At 38.1% G+C, this 24450-nt stretch overlaps 1 protein-coding gene across 4 annotated transcripts in view; it reads right to left on the reverse strand.

The window, feature by feature from the left end:
• DPEP1 (dipeptidase 1) overlaps nt 1-24450 on the reverse strand; it is a 91393-nt gene that overhangs the window by 22606 nt on the left and 44337 nt on the right. The window contains exons 1-2 of one of the 4 annotated variants that reach the window (XM_074286163.1): nt 22419-22540; nt 20955-21085 (exon numbers count right to left, since the gene is read on the reverse strand). The exons of 1 other annotated variant lie outside the window; for it this stretch is intronic. The gene's annotated coding sequence lies outside the window, so the exon portion shown is untranslated. Of the gene's footprint in view, nt 1-20954; nt 21086-22418; nt 22546-24450 lie in introns of those variants that run through there. 2 more of the 4 variants (XM_074286165.1, XM_074286162.1) reach the window with 2 other exon arrangements.

Here is a 24450-nt window from a genome sequence, read left to right on the forward strand (position 1 = left end):
TGTTATAATGCTAGTCACTGTTTTAAGTGCTAGAGATACAAATATAAGCGAAAGGTAAGCTAGGACCTGTCTTCAAGGAGCTTACATTCTAATGTAGAAAGTTGTTGTCACTGTTTTTTTTCAGTCATATCCAATTCTTTGTGATTCCTTTTTAGAGTTTTCTTGGAAAAGATACTGGAGTAGTTGTCCATTTCCTTCTTCAACTCATTTTACATCTAAGGAACTGAGGCAAACAGGGTGAAGTGACTTTCCTGACTCCAGACTCAGTGCTCTATCCACTGTGTAACCTCACTGTACTTAATCCAAGAAGATAATCCACAAAAGAGAGCTAAAAAATATGGGAGGAGCAATGATGGGGAGAAGAATCTGCCAAGGCATAGAGTGAAGGTTCAGAGAATCAGAATCAGAACCAGAAGAGGAAAGAAGGATGGCTCTCTCAGGTTCTTCCTCAAAATTGAGATTCCAGGGAGAGTTCACCTATAGGAGAAGGATTCTGTGGGGTTGGAGGGATGTTTCAGGTTATGGAAATCATAAGTGTTGTGAGAACTCCCAGGGCATCAGAGGCAGGTAGTGGAGTCAACTCCTTTGAAAGGTTTAGAGATCTGCCTAAGGTACCAAGAAGTCAAGTAATTTGCCTGTGGTCATCCAGCTGGCATATAATAAAAATAAGACCTGAACCTAGATTTTCTTGAATCCAAGACCGATCCTCTTTTAATTTTGGTCTTAGTGGAGATTTATTCCCTAGAACATTCACAGGATTTGCCTTTTTTTTTTTCTTTTTGAGATTCTCCCAACAGCAAGCTTTTAAAGGAAATAGTTTGACCCTTTTTTAATAGATGAGAAAATAGACTCAGAGAGAGTGCTTGCTTATGGCAGCATAGCTACCAATCAATCAATTAGTTTCTATTAAGTACCTAGAATGTGTCTGGCCATGGGCTGAGAGGTGATTAGGATCTGAATGAATTATGGTGGTGTCTGTGTAAGTAGAAAGTTATACATAGGAGATGTTGTAAAGGCACAAACAAGATGTGAGGGACAGCCAAGTGGCACAGTGGGTAAAACACCAGCTTTGGAATCAGGAATGTCTAAAGAAAGAAGGAAACAAGGAAAGGAAAGAAGAAAGAACGAAAGAGAAAAAAAGGAAGGAAAAAAGAAAAGACAGCAGATTAGATATGTGATGTCAGTTACAGTGAGGAGTCTAGAAAGGCACTGAAGTTTTAAGCCTGGATAACTGGAAGGATAGTATTGCCTTTGATAAAAATGGGGAAATTTGGAAGAGGATGCGATTTGAGGAGTAAAGATAATGAGTTCTAATTTGGACGTATTGAGATGGCTGTATAATAATCTAAGATGTTCAAAAGGCAGCTTTTGGTGATACAGGGATAGAATGCAAAGGAGACAGACTCAGGCTGGATAAATAGATATGAGAATTGTCTGCCTAACAATGATAATTGAACCCATAAGGAGTTAAGATCAAATGAGAAAGTGTAGAGGAAAGAAAAGAAGACTGATGTGCATACATAAAGTACATGCAGAATAGACAGATAAAAGGCAACCTTGGCATAAGAAGGAATTAGCAGCTGCAGAGATACAGACAAGCTTCAAGCAGAAGGTGGTTTTTGAGCTGAGAAAATTCTGATTTCTAAGATGTAGAGGTGAGAAGGGGAAGGTCTACTTAGAAGGCCAGTCTGCTTGGGAAGGCTGGAGGGAACAGTGTGTAATAAGACTGAAAAGGTAGGTTAAGTTCAGATGACTAAGAGTTTTACTGTAAAACAAAAGCTTGTTTGGTCCTAGAGATAATAAGGATTTACTGAAATTTAAGTCAGGGAGTGACATAGCTAGACTTGCTGTAGGAAAATCATTTCAGCAGATCTACAGAGAATAGATTGGAGTGGTGAGAGGCTTGAGGCAGGAGAGCAACTAGGAGGTCTTTGCAATGGCCTAGGGATGAGATGACAAGGCCCTGAATTTAGAGGGCAGTTCTGTGAGTGGAGAGAGGAACTGAGAAATAGTGGGGCCAGAAACAAGATTTGGCAATACCTGACAGCTATGTGAGATGAGGCTGAGTGAGGATTGGAGGATGACACTCCAGTTCCAAGCCTCAGATGAAATGTGAGGATGGAGGCGATTCCATTAGTTACAGGAAAGTTTGGAAGAGGGATTGAATAAATGGCTGAAATGAATGAATCAAAGACAATGGATTCTATCATGGCCATTCTGAGTTTGCAATGTCCAGTTTCACATATCTAACAGGCAATCAGTGATTTTTGAAGCTCACAGATAGACTGGGGCTGGATCTATAGATCTGGGAATGAGACACATAGAGCTGACAATTAAACCTATGGGAGCTAATGAGATATAGACAGAAAAGAAAACCTGGGACAGAGTCTAGGGATACAAGCACAGAGAAGGGTCTTGATATGAATGATGATCCAAGTTAAGAGAGCAGGGATCAATACTTAGATAGCAGTAGAACCCCCAAAAATAGCAATATAAAGAAAGCCCAGATTAGATTAGAGACGATATCTAGGATAAATTGAGGGATAAGTGGTAAATGCTACAGGGAAATCAAGGAAGATGAGCAATGGGGGTATCTGAGGGTTACAGTGGACAAAGTAACCTACTCTGGAGTCAGGAGGACCTGAGTTCAAATATGACCTCAGATACTTAATAACTGTGAGATACTAGGCAAGTCACTCAATCTTGATAGCCAGGAAAGAAGGAAGGAAGGAAGGAAGGAAGGAAGGAAGGAAGGAAGGAAGGAAGGAAGGAAGGAAGGAAGAAAGGAAGGAAGGAAGGAAGGAAAGAAGGAAGGAAGGAAGGAAGGAAGGAAGGAAAGAAGGAAGGAAGGAAGGAAGGAAGGAAGGAAGGAAGGAAGGAAGGAAGGAAGGAAGGAAGGAAGGGAGGGAGGGAGAAAGATAGATGATGAGATATAAAAAAGGCCATTAGATTTATGGCAATTGTGAGGCCATCAGTAACTTTGGAGAGAGAACATTTAGTTAGCTGATGAGATCAGAAGCCAAATTGTAGAATGTCAAGAAGAGAATGAGAGAAGAAGAAATTAGAGGCCATATTCATCATAATCATTCATAATCAATCATAATAATTCATCTAGCACAGTAAGGGACAGAGCCAGTATTCAATCTGGAACTCCTGACTTGAAGTATGATATTTCTCCTTCTCTTCTTCCTTCTCTTTCTCCTCCTCCTCCTCCTCTTTCCCTTCCTCTTCTTTTAAAAAAAATTTAATATGAATTTTGTTTGTCCCAAATTATGTTAAAACAAATTTTTTTAATATTTTAAAATTGTTTTGAGTTCCAAATTCTCTTCCTCTCTCCTTTTCTCCCTTTTCCGCTCCCTGTGACATTCTAATTCACACAGTTGCCTCCTATCTCATATTAGGTCTTCCAGTCTAACATATAGTAATAACTTGGTAAATAATCAATAATATAAATAAATAAATAAGTATCCACTAAATAAATAATAAATCCCTTAATACTTATTGACTTGATGTGACACATATAGGATGCCTATATGCTCATGTGGGCTGGTTTCCTGTAGGAAGCACATGAATGATTTGTTGGATGGCCAGATCACCAATTTAGTTTTCCTTTGGATATTCACAATTCTCTTGTGACTGAATATCTTTTCTGATGTCCTTCCAGGATATAAATAATAATGATAGTTTGCCTTTCTACAATGCTTTGAAGTCTGCATTGCACTTTTCATATTTTAACTTATTGAATCCTCACAACAACCTTAGCAGGTAGGTATTGCTATCATCTACATTTGCAGAGGAAGAAACTGAGACTGGGAGAAGGAAAATGGCTAGCCTAGGGTCACAGGGCAAGTCTAGGTAAGTATCTGGACTCAAGTGTTTAGATGTTCTATCCATTTTTCTTCCCAGCTGCCTCCATTCTTCCCCGTATATAGAAGTGACCCAAAGTTCTTTCAGTGGGTAGATAGCAAGCACTATTCCTCTAGAAGGTGTTTGAATGCAGACATGGTGACCCCTGATGTATGTGAGAAGGTAGAGTATCAGGTGGTGTGACAGTATATGTGAGAGGCCATGTTGTACAACGGAGTCAGAAAAGCTTTGGTGAGCTATATCACCTCTGACAGTCACTCATATAACCACAAAAAAAAAAAACCAAAAAAACCAAAAAAAACACCGTTCTCTAAACCTGAGTACTTTCATCTGCTAAATGGGGATCCTAACAACAGTAATCACCCACCCCCCAGTATCACCTTCCTGGATGGGTTTCTAGGGGAAGTGGAAATGATACTTATGAAAACAAAGGTGGGAAAAACAGCTAAAATAACCCAAGAATAGACTGAAAAGTCATGTACTGAAGATAACAATTTTTAAGGCGGCAGTTACCAAAATATACAAAAGAGAAGATACCAGAGGCATGAAAAAAAGGGCAGGCCTTATTACAACCAGAAAAAATATAACCTTAAAGAATATCAATGACTATTGGTGCACAGACCTGTTTTCTTGTCTGTACAAAGTTTTTTGTTATTGTTCAGTTCATGTTGAATTCTTTGTGACCCCATTTGGGATTTTCTTGGCAAAGATACTGCAGTGGTTTGCTATTTCCTTCTCCAGATCATTTTGCAGGTGAGGAAACTGAGGTAAATAGGGTTGAGGGACTGACTCAGGGTCACATATTATTTGAACTCTTCCTGATTCCAAAGCCAGTGTTCTATCCACTGTACTAACTAGCTGTCCACGTAGTTTTTAAAAGACTAATATTATGCGTACATTAAAGTCATCCCTCATAGATGGGAAAAGTCAAGCTTTCACAAACCACATTACACAGCGTAGCCCATTTTTACCATCCCACGGGGTTTCTTGTTCATTGACTCACAAAGATATTTATTTGGTTAATGGATCTCACCCAATACAATGTCTCCCATGCTTATCTCAGAATCATCATGCATACACACCTACAGAGATAACTTGGACAGTTCAACGACCCTCTGATCATCATCAAGTTATAAAAGATGTTTGCCAAAGGTGTTCATTACTGTAATGGGACAGAACCAGAGCAGAGTCCAAGTCAAAAAGGGATTCTCTATAGTTGGTGTGGTCCTTCAGATGGCCCAGTTTATAGATAACATTATAGATAACGTTGTGCTGATCTGGTCTTCCCAACTCACTTGTTCCCTCTGGTTGGGGTGTTTTCCCATTCTACCTGGCTTCCTTCAAGTCTCATTTAAAATCCCTCCTCCAAAAGGACATTACCTTAATGCTAGTACCCTTGATGCTTCCCTCTGAGGTCACCCCCAATTTATCCTGTTTATTGCTCATTTAATTTTTTTTATATGGTGTCTCCATTAGATTTGAGCTCCTTGAAATCAGGCATTATTTTTGGCCTTTCTTTGCATACCCAGTACTTAGCACAGTATCTGACAAATAGTAGGTACTTAATAAATGCTTATTGACTTGACTGATTATATAAAGTTTTAGACACAGTAGAGTTTCTTAAATTAGATTTATAATCACTTCACAAAAGCAAATTAAGACAACTCTGAGATACCACTACATACCTCTCAAATTAGCTAAGATAACAGGAAAAGACAATGATGAATGTTGGAGGGGATATGGGAAAACTGGGACACTGATACATCGTTGGTGGAATTGTGAACGTTTCCAACCATTCTGGAGAGTAAATTGGAACTATGCCCAAAGGGATATAAAATTGTGCATACCATTTGACCCAGGCGTCCCATTATTGGGCCTGTATTCCAAAGAGATCATAAGGGAGGGAAAAGGACACACATGTGCAAAAATGTTTGTAGCAGCTTTTTTTGTAGTGGCAAAGAATTGGAAAATGAGTAGATGCCCATCAATTATTGGTGAATGGCTGAATGAGTTATGGTATATGAATGTTATGGAATATTATTGTTCAGTAAGAAATGACCAGCAGGATGAATTCAGAAAGGCCTGGAGAGACTTACATGAACTGATGCTGAGTGAAACGAGAAGGACCAGATCAGTATGCATAGCAACAAGATTATACAATGATCGGTTCTGATGGACGTGGCTCTTTTCAACAATGAGATGACCAAGGCCAGTTCCAATGATCTTGTGATGAAGAGAGCCACCTACATCCAGAGAGAGGATTGTGGGGACTGAGTGTGGATCACAATATAGCATTTTCACTCTTTTTGTTATTGTTTGCTTGCATTTTGTTTTCTTTCTCATTTTTTTTTCTTTTTGATCTGATTTTTCTTGTGCGGCAAAATGATTGCATAAATATGTATACATATATTGGATTTAACATATATTTTTACTATGGTTAACATATATTGGATTACTTGCCATCTAGGGGAGGGTATTAGGGGAAGAAGGGGGAAATTTGGAACACAAGAATTTGCAAGGGTCAATTTTTCAAGGGTTGAAAAATTACCCAAATGTATGGATAATGCATTGAAAATAATGAAAATAAAAAAGCGTTAATAAAAAAAATACAAAGACAACAAAAAAAATCACTTCACACAGTTTTAGCATCACTATCTGTATAGGAAAATACAAATGAATGGAGAATTCAGTAGGATATACAATCTATATGTGTATTATCATATACTTTGAACACTACAAATGTACAAATTATTCCCTCCTGGTTCTCCTCCTACCTAAAAGATCACTCCTTCTAAATCTCTTTTGCTGAATCTTCATTTAGGTCACCCCTGCTAACTATGGCTGTCTTTTCTCCAGGACTCTTTTCTTCTTCCTCTGTACTATTTCTCTTGGTGATTTCATCAGACTTGAGATGTTAGGAGAACCTAGGTGGCACAGTGGATGGAATCAGGAAGACATCTTCATGAGTTCAAATCCAGCTTCAGACATGTAATAGCTATGTGACGATGGGCAAGTCACTTAACTCTGCCTCAGTTTCCTCCTCTGTAAAAAATGAGCTGAAGAAGGAAATGACAATCCATTTCAATATATATTCTGGCCTTGGGGAACTACCAGTAAAAAGAGACATGAAGTCTAGTGCTCAAGGCATAGCAGAAAGACCAGTTCAGCACAATATTATCTGCCAACAGAAACATTCAAAGGTCCTCACCATTTATAGACGATCCCTCTTTTTGACTTGACTTTTCTTTGTTCCATGACAAACAGATGTTTTATAACTTGATTAATGTTTACAATTCAATTTTCATCTGTATGCTGATGATTCTCATATTTATTTGTCCAGACAAAACCTTTCCTGATCTATGGTCTCATATTTTCTTTCTTTTTTTTTTATAATAGGTTTTTATTTACAAGATATATGCATGGGTAATTTTTCAGTATTGACCCTTGCAAAACCTTCCTTTTCAACTTTTCCCTTCCTTCCCCCCACCCCCTCCCCCAGATGGCAAGTAGACCAATACATGTTAAATATGTCAAAGTACATGTCAAATACAATACATACAGTTATTTTGCTGTACAAGAAGAATCAGACTTTGAAATAATGTAAAATTAACCTGAGAAGGAAATCAAAAATGCAGGCGGACACAAATAGAGGGATTGGGAATTCTATGTAGGTTCACACTCATTTCCCAGAGTTCTTTCACTGGGTGTAGCTGGTTCCTTTATTATCAAACAATTGGAAATGATTTGGTTCACCTCATTGTTGAAGATGGCCACGTCCATCAGAATTGATCATCATACAGTATTGTTGTTGACATATATAATGATCTCCTGGTTCTGCTCATTTCACTCAGCATCAGTTCATGTAAGTCTCTTCAGGCCTTTCTGAAATCATCCTGTTGGCCATTTCTTACAGAACAATAATATTCCGTAACATTCATATACCACAATTTATTCAGTCATTCTCCAGTTGATGGGCATCCACTCAGTTTCCAGTTTCTAGCCACTGCATAGAGGGCTGCCACAAACATTTTTGCACATACAGGTCTCATATTTTCAACTGTTAATTGGAAATCTTGAATTCTATGTCCCTTAGACATCTTAAAGTCAACAGGTCAAAAACCAAACTTATCTTTTCTGTGAAACTCTCCCTACCTCCTCACTTTTCTGTTACTATTAAACACACCATCACCCCTCTAATCACCCAGATTCTCGACCTAAGCATCTTCCTCAATTTCTTACTCTTACTGCTGCCTTCCTCCAAATTCCATTGCTTATTAAGTCTTGTAATTTCTATATTCATAATATCATATGTATTTTGTATATATACACATACATAGATAAACATACATACACATATACATGTTTATATATATATATGTATATATATATATATTTATTTATATGTATGTACACACTCCCTTCTCTTCTCTGACACTGGCTGGTGCAGGCCCTCATTCTGTCACATCTGGACTATAGAAATAGCCTGCTGATTGGCCAAGCCATATTAAATCTCTACCCAATCCAGTCCATCTCCCACTTAGCTGTCAAATTTATCTTTCTAAAACTTTAACTAACCATGCTACTCCCTACTTAATATACTCCAATGGTTCCATATTATTTCCAGGATCAAATATAAAGCCTTCTGTTTAGCTTTTATAGTCCTAAAAGCCCGTTCCTTTCCAACCTTTCCAGTCTTATATATTATATCTCCACTCCTTTCTATATGTTCTTCAGTCCAATAGTACCAAACTCTTGACTGTTCTATAAACAAGACACTCTACCTCTTGGCTCTGGTCATTTTTTCTGGCTATGTGTCACACCTGGAATACTCCTGCTTCTCATCTACTGACTTCCCTGAATTTCTTCAAATCCTGGCTTCTCCAAAAAAAACTTTTCCTAATTTTTTAACCTAATTTTAGCACCTTCCCTCTGAGACTCTGAGAATGTAAAATGTATATATTTTATGTGTAAATGATTGTTTGCATGCTATCTCCTTAATGGATTATAAGTTTCTTGAGAGGGACTTTATTATTTGTTTATATTGTTCATTGTCTTTTTTTTGTATAATCAGTGCCTGGCAAGGACTAGACATTACAAATGCTAGTTGACTGATTTCCTTTGATGAGGTCACATCCGAACAGAAGAATAAATGTTATTTTCTTTCAAGAATTGCAAAATTCTTTTAATGACCCATAAGGTCTGTATTTTTAATATAGTCTCATGACTCTATATAATTGAGAATCAATCAAAAAGCATTTATTTAGCATTTACTCTATACTAGTCAATGTGCCAAGAGCTGGAGCTATAGAGAAGAAATAAAACAATCGCAGCACTGAAGGAGTTCGCATTCCAATGGGTGAGATAAAGCTACTTTTGCAATTTCAGTTGCATTTGATTTTTCATGACTCCATTTGGGGTTTTCTTGGCCAAGATACTGGAGCAGTTTGCCATTTCCTTCTTCAGCACACTTTTTTTTTTCTTTGCTGAGACAATTGGGGTTAAGTGACTTGACCAGAGTCACACAGCCAGGAAGTCTTAAGTGCCTGAGGATCATATTTGAACTCAGGTCCTCCTGACTTCAGGGCTGGTGCTTTATCAACTGGGCCACCTAGCTGCCCCCTTCAGCTCACTTTTTACAGATGAGGAAACTAAGGCAAACGGGGCTAAGTGACTTGATAGTAAGTGACTGGGGTTGGATTTGAACTCATGAAAATGTTTTCCTGATTCTAAACCCAGAGCTCTATCCATTGTGCCATCTAGATGCCCCAAACAATTATGCTAGGGACATGCAAGATATAAACAAGGTAGATAGGAGTAAATTAGTGAGAGAAGGCACTAGCTACTAAGGAGATTGAGCAAGACCGCCTGTACAAGGTGGGATTGGCACTTATACTAGAAGGAAATCAGAAAGCAACAAGGAAAAGTGAAAAGGGAGAACATTTTAGGCAAAGGCAGAGAGTGAGGACATGAGATGCTATGGGAGAGGAATGAGAAGTAGGCCAGTATTGCTAAGTCATTCCACATGTGGAAAAGAGCAAAGAAGGCTAGAAAAGGAGGAAGCTTTAAATACAGGAGGACTTTGGGGGTACAACAGCTAGAGTGTTGGACGTGGAGTCAGGAGGACCTGAATTTATTTATTTATTTATTTTTAGATCCTTAGTGATGATCCCTTTTAATTCATTTTTTATTTTTAGTAGTTTATTTTTCCAAATACATGCAAAGATAGTTTTCAATATTCATCTTTGCAAAACCTTTTGTAACAAAAATTTTCCCCTTTCTTCCCCCTCCCCTCTCCTCTAGACAGCAACTAATCTGATATAGGTTAATCATGGGCAATTCTTCTAAACATATTTGCATATTTGTCATGCTGAGCAAGAAAAATAAGATGAAAAGGGGAAAAAAACATGAGAAAGAAGAGAAACAAGCAAACAAACAATAATTTTTTTAAAAAAGGTGAAAATATTGTGCTTTGATCCACATTCAATCTCCATAGTTCCCTCTCTGGATGTGGATGGCACTTTTCATCCCGAGTCTATTGGAATTGCCTTGAATTACCTCATTGTTGAAAAGAGCCAAGCCCATCATAGTTGATCATCACATAATTTTGTTACTATGTACGATTTTCTCCTGGTTCTACTCACTTCACTTAGTATCAGTTGCTGTAAGTTTTTCCAGGTTTTTCTGAAATCACCCTACTCATCATTTCTTATAGAATAATAATATTCCATTATATTCATATACCATAATTTATTCAGTCCTTCCCCAAACTCATTTTTCAATTTCCTTCCACTACAAAAGGGGCTGCTACAAACATTTTTGCCCATGTGGAGGACCTGAATTTAAATCTTATCTCAGACACTAGTGATTGCACAAGCCAACTAACCTCTGTCTTCCTTAGGCTAACTATAAAATGGAGTAATAATAACCCCTACTTCACAAGATTGTTGTGAGGATCAAATGAGATATTCATAAATCATTTATAAATCATTTATAAAGATTTCATAGCATCTCTCACACTGAAGCTGCCAAATAAATGCTTATTCCTCCTTTTCCTTCTCTCTTGTAGTTGATCTTAGAGTCAATAGAATAAGAAGTTGAATGAATGACAGGGCTGGTTTACATGGTTAAACTGATTCTTTAGGAAAATAACTATGGCAGCCAAGGGGAGGATGGATTGGAGTAGGTAGAAACTTAAGGCAAGAAGAAAGATATTGCAGAGACTAGGAGAGAATGACTGTACCAAGATGGTGGCTATGTGAGTAAAAGGAAGGAGGAATATGGAAAAGATGTTGTGAGGGATTGGAGATGGCACAAGAGCTATGTCAACAGACTGAATGTGGGAGGTAAGCAAAACTGAGGAGGAGGTAATGGCACCAAGGTTTAAAGCTGGGTGACTGGGAATAGGAAAATTTAAGAAAGGAGAGGATTTAAGGGGAAAGATAGTGACTTCTGTTTGGGACATGTTGAATTTGAGATGCCTTCGAGGACATCTAATTTAAAATATCCAAAAGGTACTTGGTGATATAGGACTATACATTAGGAGAGAGATTAGAGTCAGACTGATAAACCCAAGGATTATATGGGTAGATATGATCATTGAGCTCATGGGAGTTGATAAGATCTTCAATTGAAATAGTATAGAGAGAAAAGAGGAAGGATCCAGACCTAGCTAAGACGGACATCTATGGTTTGGAGGTGTGATTCAAGTGAGTAGCCAGCAAAATGGAGAGACGGAGTTGCCAGATAGGTAAGAGAAGTACCAGGAGAAAGCAAGGTCAAGATCACCTTGAAAGGAGATGTTTCCAGGAGGAAATAGTTATTTGCAGTGTCCAAGGCTGTAGAGAAGTCGAGAAGGACGAGGACTAAGGAAAGACCATTAGATTCAGTGATTTAAGAGATCACTGGTAATATTGGTGGGGGCACATAGCTGATACAGTGGAGAGAGTGCTGAGCTTGGAATCAGGAAGACTTGAATTCAAATCCAGACTCCAATCCTTGCTAGTTGGATGACTCTGCACAAGTCGCTTATTGCTGTTTGCCTCAATTTCCTCATGTGTAAAATGAGCTGGAGAAGGAAATGATAAACCACTCCAGTATCTTTGGTCAAGAAAACCTCAAATGAAAAAAAAAATTAAAAAGAAAACTTCAAATAGGGTCACAAAAAGCTGGACATGCCTGAAAATGACTCAACAATAACATACCTGTAGTATCTACCTCACAAGGCTGTTATAATGATCAAATAAAATAATATGTGAAAAGCATTTTGGGGAGATGGAGCCAAGATGGCAGAGAGCCATCTTCTCTAATCTTCTCTCAAACCAACAGCAGCTTAAACCTCTAATCTGGTTTTGAAGTCAAGAATCTACAAATATTTGGAGTACAACACATTTCCAGAAAAAGATACCTTGGAAGAACTTCAGAACGGGTCTGTTTCAATTGGGAAGGGGGACAGTCTGCCAAAACCAAACCTGAGCATAGGGAGAGTGGGACAAGAGGCTGGAGCGGATTGCCAGAGTGTTGTAGCTTCCAGGCACCTGGGAATCCTCTGTGAGCCTCTTAGGCCACTCGGTCCTGGTTGCAAGCAGGTGGTTTGGTAGATTTTCTACAAAGGCAAATTGTAAACCACTGAGCCGACCTAGCAGCGGAAATCAATCAACAGAACTGCCCCAAGGCAAATTAAAGCAGCTGTCACTCCTTTGCATTGAACTGACCTCAAACCTTAAAAAAAATAAATAAATAAAAAACAAAAAAGAACTCTCACCATAGACAGCTTCTATGGAGAGAGACCAGACCTCAAATCCTGAGGTTCCTAAAGAAAGGCAAAGCAACTCCAGAAGAAGTCCCAAAGAGAGACAAGACTCTTTAAAAATTGCATAAAGGATCTTAAAAGAGAGAAGAAAATTGGGGAAATGAAATGAGATCATTGCAACAAGGAATGGAAAAAGACTGCAATGAACAAAAAAATTAAATTTGCCAGTTGAAAAAGGAGCTAAAAAAGATAAATGAAGAAAATAGTACACTAAAAACTAGAATTGAACAAATGGAAGTGAATGACTCAATAAGACTTAAAGAATCAATCAAACAAAAACAAAAAAATGAAAAAAATAGAAGAAAATATGAAATATCTCCTAGGAAAAACAACTGACTTGGAAAATAGATCTAGGAGAGACAACCCAAGGATTATTGGGCTTCCTGAAAGTCCATGATGAAAAAAAGAACCCAGATATTATCTTATAGGAAATAATAAAAGAAAACTGCCCTGATATTTTAGAATCAGAAAGTAAAATAACCATCAAAAGAACCCACCAATCACCTCCTGAAAGAAACCCCAAAATTAAATCCCCAAGGAATATCAGGGTTAAATTTCAGAACTATTGTACCAAGGAAAAAGATATTGCAAACAGCCAGAAAGAAACAATTTAAACACTGAAGAGCCACAATTAAGATTACCCAGGATCTAGCAGCTTCCACCTTAATGGATTGAAGGGCCTGGAATCTGATATTCCAAAAAAAGCAAAGGAACTGTGATTACAGCCAAGAATAAGCTATCCAGCTAAAACGAGCATTATCTTTCAGGGAAGAAGATGGATATTCAATGATGTAGGCGAATTTCACCTATTTCTAATGAAAAGACCAAAACTGAGCAAAAAATTTGATCTCCAAACAGAATTCAAGAGAAGCATAAAAAGGTTAAAAAGAAAAAAAACAACTCTTGAGAATTATATTTCTGTTATGGGTATACTTAGAGAATGTGGGTATGATTTGATTTTATTATGATAATATGAAAAAGAAACTACAGGTGGAAAGGGATCATACTGGAAGAAGAGGAAAAATTAGGTAAAATAAAGGAAATTGCATCTCATGAAGAGGCAAAAAAACTTGCTATAATTGAGGGAAAGAAGGGAGGGAGATGAGCATTGTGTGAATCTTACTCTCATAAGATTTGGCTCTAAGAGAAAATATCAACATATTTGGTATCATAAAGAAACTTGTCTCACCTAATAGGGAAGTAGAAGGGAAAAGGGGAAAAGAAAGGAAAAGACTAATAGAAGGGAAAACAGAAGAATTAGGAGAAAGGTGTAAAAAGGGGAGGGACTCTAAAGGGGGAAGACTGTCAGGGAGGTGGTCATCAAAAGAAAAGCATTTTGAAAACCTTTAAATGCTATATAATAAAATCAATTACGATGCTGATAAACATTCTAGAATAATGGATAGACCTTTGCAGTCAGGAAAACCTGTGTTTCAGTCCTGCTTCTGACATATAGTAGCTGTTTGCCTGCTTCTTAATGCTTCCCTAGTACTATATATTACAGAGGGGTGGCTAATCTGTATTGATGGAAGGAGTTTCCACCCTGGGACTTCCCAATTTTGATGAAATCATAGGTCTAAGCAAAAGAAAAAAATGATGAAACAAAGGACAATTTTAGAATTACTCTCATTTCTATTTAACTTCCTTTTAAAATGATGCTGGCAGAGGGGAAGAAAAAGGCAGAGATTGCTAAGATTCACACAGTTTTTTAGTCTGTCTATAAGTAATAACTTAGATTTTAGTATTCTAAATGTGACATTCTTATCTAATGATGAATAAATTGTTAGTCTACTGCTAGAAGAATTGAATCATACTCACCATGACATTCTTACAAATGAAACTGATCTCAAGGAAGTTGCAGCTTCTAAGTGAATGGCTCACTGGCTTTCTTTGTAGAGAAAAATAAAGGAGTTGGCCAATTTCGTACATATCAAGAAACATTCAGTCATGGGATGTTGGTCATTTTGTCTTGAGTTAGCAAAATGATCACCATGGAGAAAATCACAACTTACATGTCAACACATCCGGCATAGAAGACACAGAAATACAGAAACTCAAGGAAGAACTTTGACAAGATGTTCCATGTAAAATCAATACTCAGTAACTTCAATGCAAAGATGGGTATGAGGAATGTGGGGGGGAAATGTGTCGGAAAATATTGCTCAGGACAAAGAAATCAAAGTAGTCAAAGGATTATACACTACATACCTAAATATTATGAATATTTCTTTTTGGAAGTTAAGCAGGAGGCACTACTCTCCTCAAAAGTAGGAGAGTAGCTGAGACCAAAAACTGGTTACTGATTTTGGAGGAATTTTAAAATCGATTGTCTATATGTAATCAGACCATTCACTTGTTATATCAGAGATCAAAATCTGTACCAAATTAAAATATGAATGAGAAGATGGGGCATGTACTCAAAGGAACTACAATCTGACCAACCTATTTAAACATACTAGATTTACTGAAATGTGAAATGGAGAAGGGATTCAATATCAATGTGGATTATGACATGCCTATGAATTTAAAAAACATAAGAAACATGAATTAAGAACTAGTTTCTACCAGTTCAAGACAACTGATTGATAAATTTTTGCTTGAGCATTTATACCTTGAAAATTGACAAGAGCTACAATATTAGACTTGGTTTATTGTTTGATGATTATATAGAATTTAGAAAGTGATAAAGAAAACATAAATAAAGCAGATTAAATTTTAAAATTTTACTTTTTCTTTTGGTGTACCAATTGTTAAAAACTTATCAGGACATCTTGTTTTGCCAAGAACAACCTCATTTGTAAAATCTTGTACAGGAGAAATTATGAAGAGTATCAACTCATAAAACAAGAAGTGGTGGAAGGAAAAACAAATTTTGGCATTATATTTGAGAAATCATTTCAAGAGCTTTTAAAGATAAAGTTGGGGGGGAAATGCTGAATAGATTTAAATAGAAAATAACTTTTGATTTCTATGACAAACTGTTTTGTCAATCACTGACAGTAAAATCAGTGTGCTACAAGAAGAAATGGAAATTATATATATATAAAACAAACAAAGATGGGAAGAACAGCTGCACCAGATTAAATACAGTCAGAGGGAATTCTGTTCTGGAAGTGATATAATTTGAGTTGTTAAAGAACCAATTCTTTAGATTTCAGAAATCGGGGAAGATTTTTTGAAAATTATTAACTATTACTAATACTCCAAAAAAGGTGATCAAGAGAATATCTGGTATCATAGATATCCAAATACCTATTTTTTTATTTTTACAAAGCCTTTTTGAGAATGATATATTCACATATTGAGTGTATCCCTGGTGACCTTATGAGAAAAGACAGATATTCCCAAATGATATTCTACAACAAACCACTCTTTGTAGTCACTAAACTGACTGAAAAATACAGATAATAAAAGATCCTACCTCATTTATTGTTCACAGAATTAGATGTGGAAGGCAATTTTGAGATTATTGTCTATACCCTTTACTTTACATATAGGGAAACTGAGGCCCAGAGAAGTTAAGAGATTTGCCTGAGACACACATATCTTAAGTAAATAAGACCAGAATTTGAATCCACTCCTCTATTTTCAAATTTGGTCCATTTTCAAGCTACCCTAAAAAAAATTTGGAAGAATAGAATAAAGTCATGGAGGCTCTTCTAACATGTGTTCAAGATTTCTCAAGAATTGTGACAGAAATAACTGTGATGATCTTCTCATAATTAGTATCAAATGAACACTGTCCCAGTGCTTAGTATAGTGCTTTTTACTCAGGGACTATTCAATGAGTGTTGACTGTATACTACATTCTATAAGGAATTAAAATTGTGGGTCACTCACATGTCCATGGATAGATGTATAGTGGACATAAAACAGGCTGTAGCATATTTTGAGCCATGAATCCCATGTATGAAGTAACCTAAAAGATATCCCCAAAGGGCCAGAAAGGATATGGGCTTCTCATGTGACAAGAATTAGAGATAGCCCACTGATACCAGATGTTTTACCAGCTTTCTTTTTTTTCCCAGAAAAAAAGAATTTTATTTGCATTCTTGCAAAAGTAGGTGTCCAACAAATAGACGCACCCATTTCCCCAGCATTCTTGGAGAAACCTCACAGCATGTTGGGTAGACTCCTTGTTGAGGTCTTAGGGAAGGACATGGGGAAAGAACAGGCATTAGATTTGCTTAGATTTACTATGATCTGTACCTTGAAGACTCTCACTTCCTTGATGCACTAAAATAAGATCAGCCTGGATGATGAACATCACCATGTTGGTCAGAAGATGATTAATTTTTATTTGCTGCAAATTTCAAGAGCGTCTATTAAGTTCTAGAGGGCTTTCAATCTGCCTTGATGAAGGAGAACATTCACTCAAGAAATTCCAGGTTCTTGAACTATTAAAGTATTCGCAAAGTCATATCCAGCACTTTGAAGATTGTTTACAGTTACTTATGTTGGTCTCTATTGGGCAACTAGGTGGCACAGCAATAGAGTGCTGAACCTAAAATCAGGAAGACTCATTTAGAGTTCAAATCTGTCCTCAGACACTAGCTATGTGACCCTGGGTAGGTCATTTAATTCTGTTTGCCTCAGTTTCCTTATTTGTAAAATGAGCTGGAGAAGGAAATGACAAACCACTCCAATATCTGCCAAGAAAAACAACTAGACAACAAATGGTCTCTGATTTAGAGATTTCCTTTCCTCTCCCCCCCTCTCTTCAACTTCCTTTAATGTATTGTTTTTCCACACTTGAAGCTTCCCCTTACATTAGAATGTAAGCTTCTTGAGGGCAAAGCCTATATTTTCCCTTTCTTTGTATTCCCAATATTTAGCACAGTGACTGGCACATAATATGCACTTAAATGTTAATTGACTATTGGTCCAAATCAATCATAAGCATTCCCTCCAAATCAGACATTTAGTCACCTTGTTACCTTGGACAGGACTCTGCTCAGCTTTCCTGAAGATCCCTTTACTAGAGAAAGGCAGAAGAAGTGTCATTCATTTGGTACAAACCAGCACAGTTGTATCCATGGCGTGCAAGTTTCCTGTTGCCCTATCTATCCAAGGTGGGCAAAGGTGAGGAGACCTGGGAGATATTCTTTCCTTCAGCCACATATACATTTCTAATCATTATTACCTTGATATAGGAGGGCAGCATGCTAGCTTTTAAAAAAGCATAAGCTTTAGAGTGAGAATGACTGGTTTCAAATGAACCCTGATTTTGCTATCCATGTGACTCTGTGGAAGTTGCAACCCTTGCCCTCAGTTTCCTCATCTGTAACATGACATCTTAGGTCTCCTATGATCCCCAGAGGTTTAGGACAGAGAGTCAAAAAGCTTCCACACACTCATGTCCCTTGCTGCCTGTCCCAGGTTTCTTTGGATGGGAAGGATCCTCCAAACACCAAGCAGCATCATGGGATGGGATCTGAGAGGCCATGAGACCCAACTCCATCACAATGACAATATCCATGCTTAGTGAATTTATTTAATTATCGATGGCAGGGCAACTTAATCCCTTAATACATGAAAATGTCCTCAGCTATTAAGGAGAAAGATTGTCCTAAGCAGACCAAAACCACTACAGGAAAAAAAGATAGATTTATATATGACAAAATGAGGGTTTGGGGGAAGAAGGAATAATTCACTTTATTTTTATTTTGTTTAATTCACTTTACAAAAAGTCTCACTGTGAGTTTCCTTTAGCCTAGGGTCCATTAACTCTTTTGAAAAATTGTTTTCTTCTAATAACTATATTTCAAGGAACTTATTTCTTTTGTAATCTCATGTATTTCATATTTGGTACATTCAACATATTCTTCTAAGAATAATATATTATTCTGAATGATAGCTATCATTTATGTAACATTATTATGTGCCAGACATATTAAAAAGCACTTTGAAAATAATATCTAATGATTCAGGTCACTTCCAATAATCTTGTGATGATGAGAGCCATCTACACCCAGAAAAAGGACTGTGAGAACTTAGTATGGATCACACCCTACAATTTTCACTTTTTTGGTTGTTTGCTGGCATTTTATTTTCTTTCTCAGTTTTTTTATCTGATTTTTCTTGTGCAGCAAGATAATTGTATAAATATATATATACCATGTTTATTTTTTATTTTATTTTTTTCTGAGGTTGGGGTTAAGTGACTTGCCCAGGGTCACATAGCTAGGAAGTGTTAAGTGTCTGAGACCAGATTTGAACTTGGGTCCTCCTGAATTCAGGGGTGGTGCTCTATCCACTGAGCCACTTAGTTGCCCCCTACCATGTTTAACATACATAGGATTACCTGCCATCTAGGGGAGGAGGCAAAGGAAAGGGGGAGACATTGGAACACAAGGTTTTGCAAGGATCGATGTTGAAAAATTATCCATGGATATGTTTTGAAAATAAAAAGTTTTAATTAAAAAAATCATTTTAAAAAAGAAAATAAAATCTCATTTGATGCTCGTAACATCTTCACTAGGTATTATCCCTGTATAAAATAGGTTGAGAAGCCCTGATTTTTTAGATAAGGCAGGAGCCATGTTTTTGCCTTTCTTTATGATTTATTAATTATATAATAATCATTTATATTCATATATAATAATAGAATATATATATATATAATCATATATAATTAACCAATATACTAATAAGGATAATAATAGGCAGCATTTATATAGTACACTAAGGGCTTTACAAATATGATCTCAATTGATTCTTGCAATGACCTTGAGAAGCAGATGATATTATTATTCTCATTTTACAAAAAAAAAACCTGAGGCAGACAAAGGTTAACTGACAAGAGGTCGCATATCTAGGATATATCTAAAACTGGACTTGAATTCAGGCATTATGTGACTCTAAGTCTATCTCTCTATCTATTGCTTAAACATGGGCCTGGCACATAGTAAGTATTTAATAATAATAATTTTTTTTTTTGCTGAGGCAATTGGGATTAAGTGACTTACCCAGGGTCACACACTAGGAAGGGTTAAATGTCTGAGGTCAGATTTGAACTCAGGTCCTCCCAACTTCAGGGCTGGCTCTCTATCCACTGTGCCACCTAGCTGCCCCTAATAATTAATTTTTGACTAACAGTTCCTGAACTCTATTTAATACTCAATTTGATTTACAAAAAAAAAAAAAAGAAAAAAAATCAGTGTTTTTAAGAATATGCCATGTCCTCAGTGAGCTATAGCATACTTCCCAGAATCCTGTTGCTCCTACTTAACAGTATTGAAACCCATAGATCACTATGAACCCCAACCTGTTTCCCAGCCTGCTATCAGCGCTTTGTTGCTGTGTGAAATGGGCCTTAATGGGCCTGCCCTTCATCCTGGTTTGGCCTGACCACCATCCTACTTAGCTGTGTGTTCCTGAGAATCTCCTCCTTGGCAGTGTACTGGGACTCATGCCAGTGCAGCCAACATGGCATCCCCCATAAGTCATCCCAAGGGAATGAACTCACAGGCTTTTCCAGTCAAACCCAGAGATTGGCTGAGAAAAGACCAAAGGATCATATATTTTAGAAGCCCATGTGACCTTAGGAATTAGCCAGTTCATCTTGTTCACTTTACAGATTGGTAAATTGAGGTACATTGATACAAAGAAACTTGTCTACATTCACAAAGCTAATGAGTAGTAAATGCAGGTTTAAATTTAGGTCCCCTGCCTCCAAATTTATTTGGTCATGATAGTTATCTGTTGAGTGTTCCCAAGTTCCTCTGGCTCCTATTATCCCAAAAAAGGAATTATTAAATGAAAAGAATGTCAGGGGATGTAAGGTCATTGATTTGGCCAAGTTTCCTGATAAACCCCAGAAAATCTCAGACACAGCACAATACTCAAACCCAAGAGCCTGTCAGAAGCAAAATGGTTTTTGAGACCCATCCATCACCTTTTTTTTTGTCTGAGACTCTCTTGCTAGTGACTATTGGTACAAATAAAAAAATAGCAATTGTCTCACTCTTCTCCTCTACCTTAAGACCCAGCATCTCCATGTGATATCACAGTATCCTAGATTTTGAGGAATAGAAGGGAGCCATCTAATTTAAGCCATAGTACACCTTATTTAAGTTACAAGTGTCTGTTCAGCCTCCAGACAAAATTTCAAGAGCCAAAATGAACTCCACATCAAAATTCTTCATTCCATGAGTGCCCTTTTTTCATTGTAATCAGATCAATTCCCTCTCCATAAAGCATAAACAAGTGAGACAGTTTGCTCTGGTTGTAGAAAGGCAACATGGTGCTGCCCAGGACCTTAAAATTTGAGTCTCACCTCAAGGATTTAGTAGTTATGTGACCGTGGCCCAGGTCCTTCATCTCCCCATTCCTCACCTTCCTTAGCTGTAAAATGAGGGAGTTGGACTAAATGATCCCTGAAGTCCCTTCCAGTTGTAAATCTATAATCTGTGAAATCAGATAATAATAGATCAAGCAATATCAGGTATATACAGCACTTTGAAAACCTCAAAATTCTGTGAAGTCTTATTGTTACCCCTCTCAGGGGAATTGTACTTTTAAAAAGGACCCACATGTTAACCAATAGGAATGAATTATTTGTGAAATAATATCAAGTAAACAAATTTTCTGATGATCCTGTACTGATTACCTCAGTGTCCTTCTAAGTAAGACCCAGTAGAGGAGATATTTGGGCAAATGGTTCTTGGTAGGGCCCTTTAAATGTCATGAAGTAGGAAAGCTGGCTCTGGACCAAGCAACCAAAGAATTACTCAAGTCTGCTGAAGGGAGCCTTCGTAACTTAAAGGCTCACATTCTCTCCCATCATTTTCAGGAAAACAAATTAAGGGTGGGGGGGGTGAAGAAGGAGGGGAAGAGATGTGTGTGTGTGTGTGTGTGTGTGTGTGTGTGTGTGTGTGTGTGTGTGTGTGTGAGAGAGAGAGAGAGAGAGAGAGAGAGAGAGAGAGAGACAGAGAGACAGAGAGAGAGAGACAGAGACAGAGACAGAGAGACAGAGAGAGAGAATGGGGAGAGAGAGAGACAGAGAGAGACAGAGAGAGAGAATGGGGAGAGAGAGAGAGAGAGAGAGAGAGAGACAGAGAGAGAGAGAGAGACAGAGAGAGACAGAGAGAGACACACACACACAGAGACACAGAGAGAGAGAGAGAGAGACAAAGAGAGAGAGAGGGAGAGAGAGAGGGAGAGAGAGAGAGACAGAGAGACAGAGAGACAGAGAGACAGAGAGAGAAAGAGAGAACGGGGAGAGAGAGAGAGACCGAGAGACAGAGAGAAAGACAGAGAGACAGAGAGAGAGACAGAGAGACAGAGAGAGAGAGAGAGACAGAGAGACAGAGAGACAGAGAGAGACAGACAGAGACAGACAGAGAGAGAGACAGAGAGAGACAGAGAGAGAGAGAGAGAGAGGAAGAGAGAGAGAGAGAGAGAGAAGGGAGAGAGAAAGTAAGAAAGAAGAGATGAGAGACAGAAGAGAAGAAATGAGAGAGAAGAGATGAGAAAGGGGAGAGAAAGAAAGAAGAGAAAGGAGAGGAGAAAGAAGAGAGATGAAAGAGAGAGAGAAAGGAGAGAGAAGATGAGAGAGAAGTGAGAGAAGGTGAGAAAGAGAATAGGAGAGAGAAGATGAGAGAGAGAAAGATAGAGAAAGGAGAGGAAGGAAAGATGAGAAAGAAGAAAAGAGATGAAAGAGAAAGGAGATATGAAAGAAAAAGATACAGAGAGAGACCAGAGAGACAGAAAGAAGCAGGACAAACTATTGGGTGGTTACCTTGACTGTGAGCTTGGAGAAGCTGCTGCAGAATTGACTCAAGCCTGATGCTGTGCCTCTAAGTGAATACTTGAATATCAAGAGTTGTCCCCCTCTTTCACTGGTAGGCTCCACCCTCTAGGACTCACATTCCAAAGGGTCTGGCTCTGGCTCCATTTCTTTCTGTTTTTCTCAAGTACGTTCCAAGTCATAAAGGCCCCTCTGGCCTCCCACCATGAAAAAGGAAGCCAGCCACCTGGGGCTAATTTCCCTCAAGCTGGGGTGAAAACCTAGCAGGGAATTGCAACAACCTCAGGGTCTCAGCATAGGGGAGGGCTGGTGCCCAGAGGAAGAACACAGAGGTGAAATGAGGAAACGGAATCCCCAAAAGATGAAGTGATTTCCCTAGCTAGGGTCACACAGATGCCTAGTAGCAGAGCTGGGGCTAGACTCCTTCAGGCAGGGAAGCCTACCTAGCCCATGATGGTCCCTCGGAAGAATAACTTGATTCAGGCTAAGGGTGCTAAGACTTCTTCCTTTCAGATAACACCTTTCATCCCTAGCAGGATGGAAACTTAGATGTCATGTACTTCAAACTCCTCATTTTCCAAATAAGTAAACTGAGGCTCAGAGGTTGGAGCAAGTAGCAGAAATGGGCCTTGAACCCATGTTCAATCCAGATATTGTATGCACTATCCTACATTGCCTTCATGCTTTCAGTCTTAACCCTCCAGGATTGAGTAATGGAGATTTCGAGGTCTCCAAATGGTCAAGAGGTCACGGGGCCATCGGCTACCTTTGGAGTGACTGAAAAATGCTCAGCATCTGTCACCTCGTGCCTGATGGGGCGTCCTGCAGTGGGTTTCCCACTTCCTATGGCTGAGAAAACTTTTAAGAGGTGATTCAGCTGGTTCTGAGTAGTTCCAGTAGATGTGAGAGTGAGTCAACTTTTAGGCAAAAGGAGATATAAATACCTTCCCAAATGTAAAACAAAACCTGATGCTTTCCCACTGGAATGGCCAAACACTGACTCCTTCCCTTGCTTGGAGAGAGGCTCTATGGGATCCAAACACATGTGGCGTGCGACATAGCTGCTATGTGAGCTGGTTTTGCTTAACATTTTTTCTCCACTACAACGGGAGGCCCTTCGGGTGGAAGGGCTGTGGTTAGATCCAGAAATAAGGTGACATTAAAACAAAAGGCATCAGTCAGAAGAGACAAAACAGTTGCCTTTTTTGTCTAGACTTGGGAAAGATTCTAGTGTTGATTTGGGGGGGTCAAGACTAAAGATCAGATCCTGAGATCAGTGATTTGGGGATCCAGGGAGGTAGAGATTAATATGGATCCTTCTATGTCAAATACATACATACATACATACATATATATATTTTTTTGGGGGGGTTAAGTGACTTGCCTCAGGTCACACAGCTTAGGAAGTGTTAAGTGTCTGAGGTCCCATTTGAACTCAGGTCCTTCTGATTTTAGGACTGGTGCTCTATCTACTGCTCCACTTAGTTGCCCTGACTCTGTCAAATTTATTACAGCCTTGATGAAACTGAAAGGGGGGGAGATCATCCTGGAGCTCCTTAGTCCAGACCCCAGTCCCCACTCATCCTATTCCCTCTCTTTATTTGTTCTCCTTGTTTGCAGATCTCCAAATTCATTCATTCATTTATTTATTAATCACATGCCAAAATTTAATTAGACAATCTCCATTTGATGGGCATCCTCTTTCTATTTTTTTGCCCTAAAGCAGGATGTTTTAAAAGAGGTAAACTACAAGAAAAAAATTAAACAATTATACTTTTAAAAGTAAAATCCAGAATTAAATCACATCTATACATGAAAATGAATACCCTTCATGATGATGATGACAAAGTGTGATGTAGATTTCCAAATTTAGATCTGAAAGAGACCCAAAAAGTCATTGAATCTACATCAGTAGAATGTGAGCTCCTCAAGGGCAGGGACTATTTTGTCTTTACACAGTTTCTGATGTATAGTGGGCATTAATTCATGCTTATTTTATTTCATTGAATCCTGCCATTCTATA

This window comes from Sminthopsis crassicaudata, chromosome 2 (genome assembly GCF_048593235.1).
Source record: "Sminthopsis crassicaudata isolate SCR6 chromosome 2, ASM4859323v1, whole genome shotgun sequence".
In the NCBI taxonomy this organism is placed as follows: domain Eukaryota; kingdom Metazoa; phylum Chordata; class Mammalia; order Dasyuromorphia; family Dasyuridae; genus Sminthopsis; species Sminthopsis crassicaudata.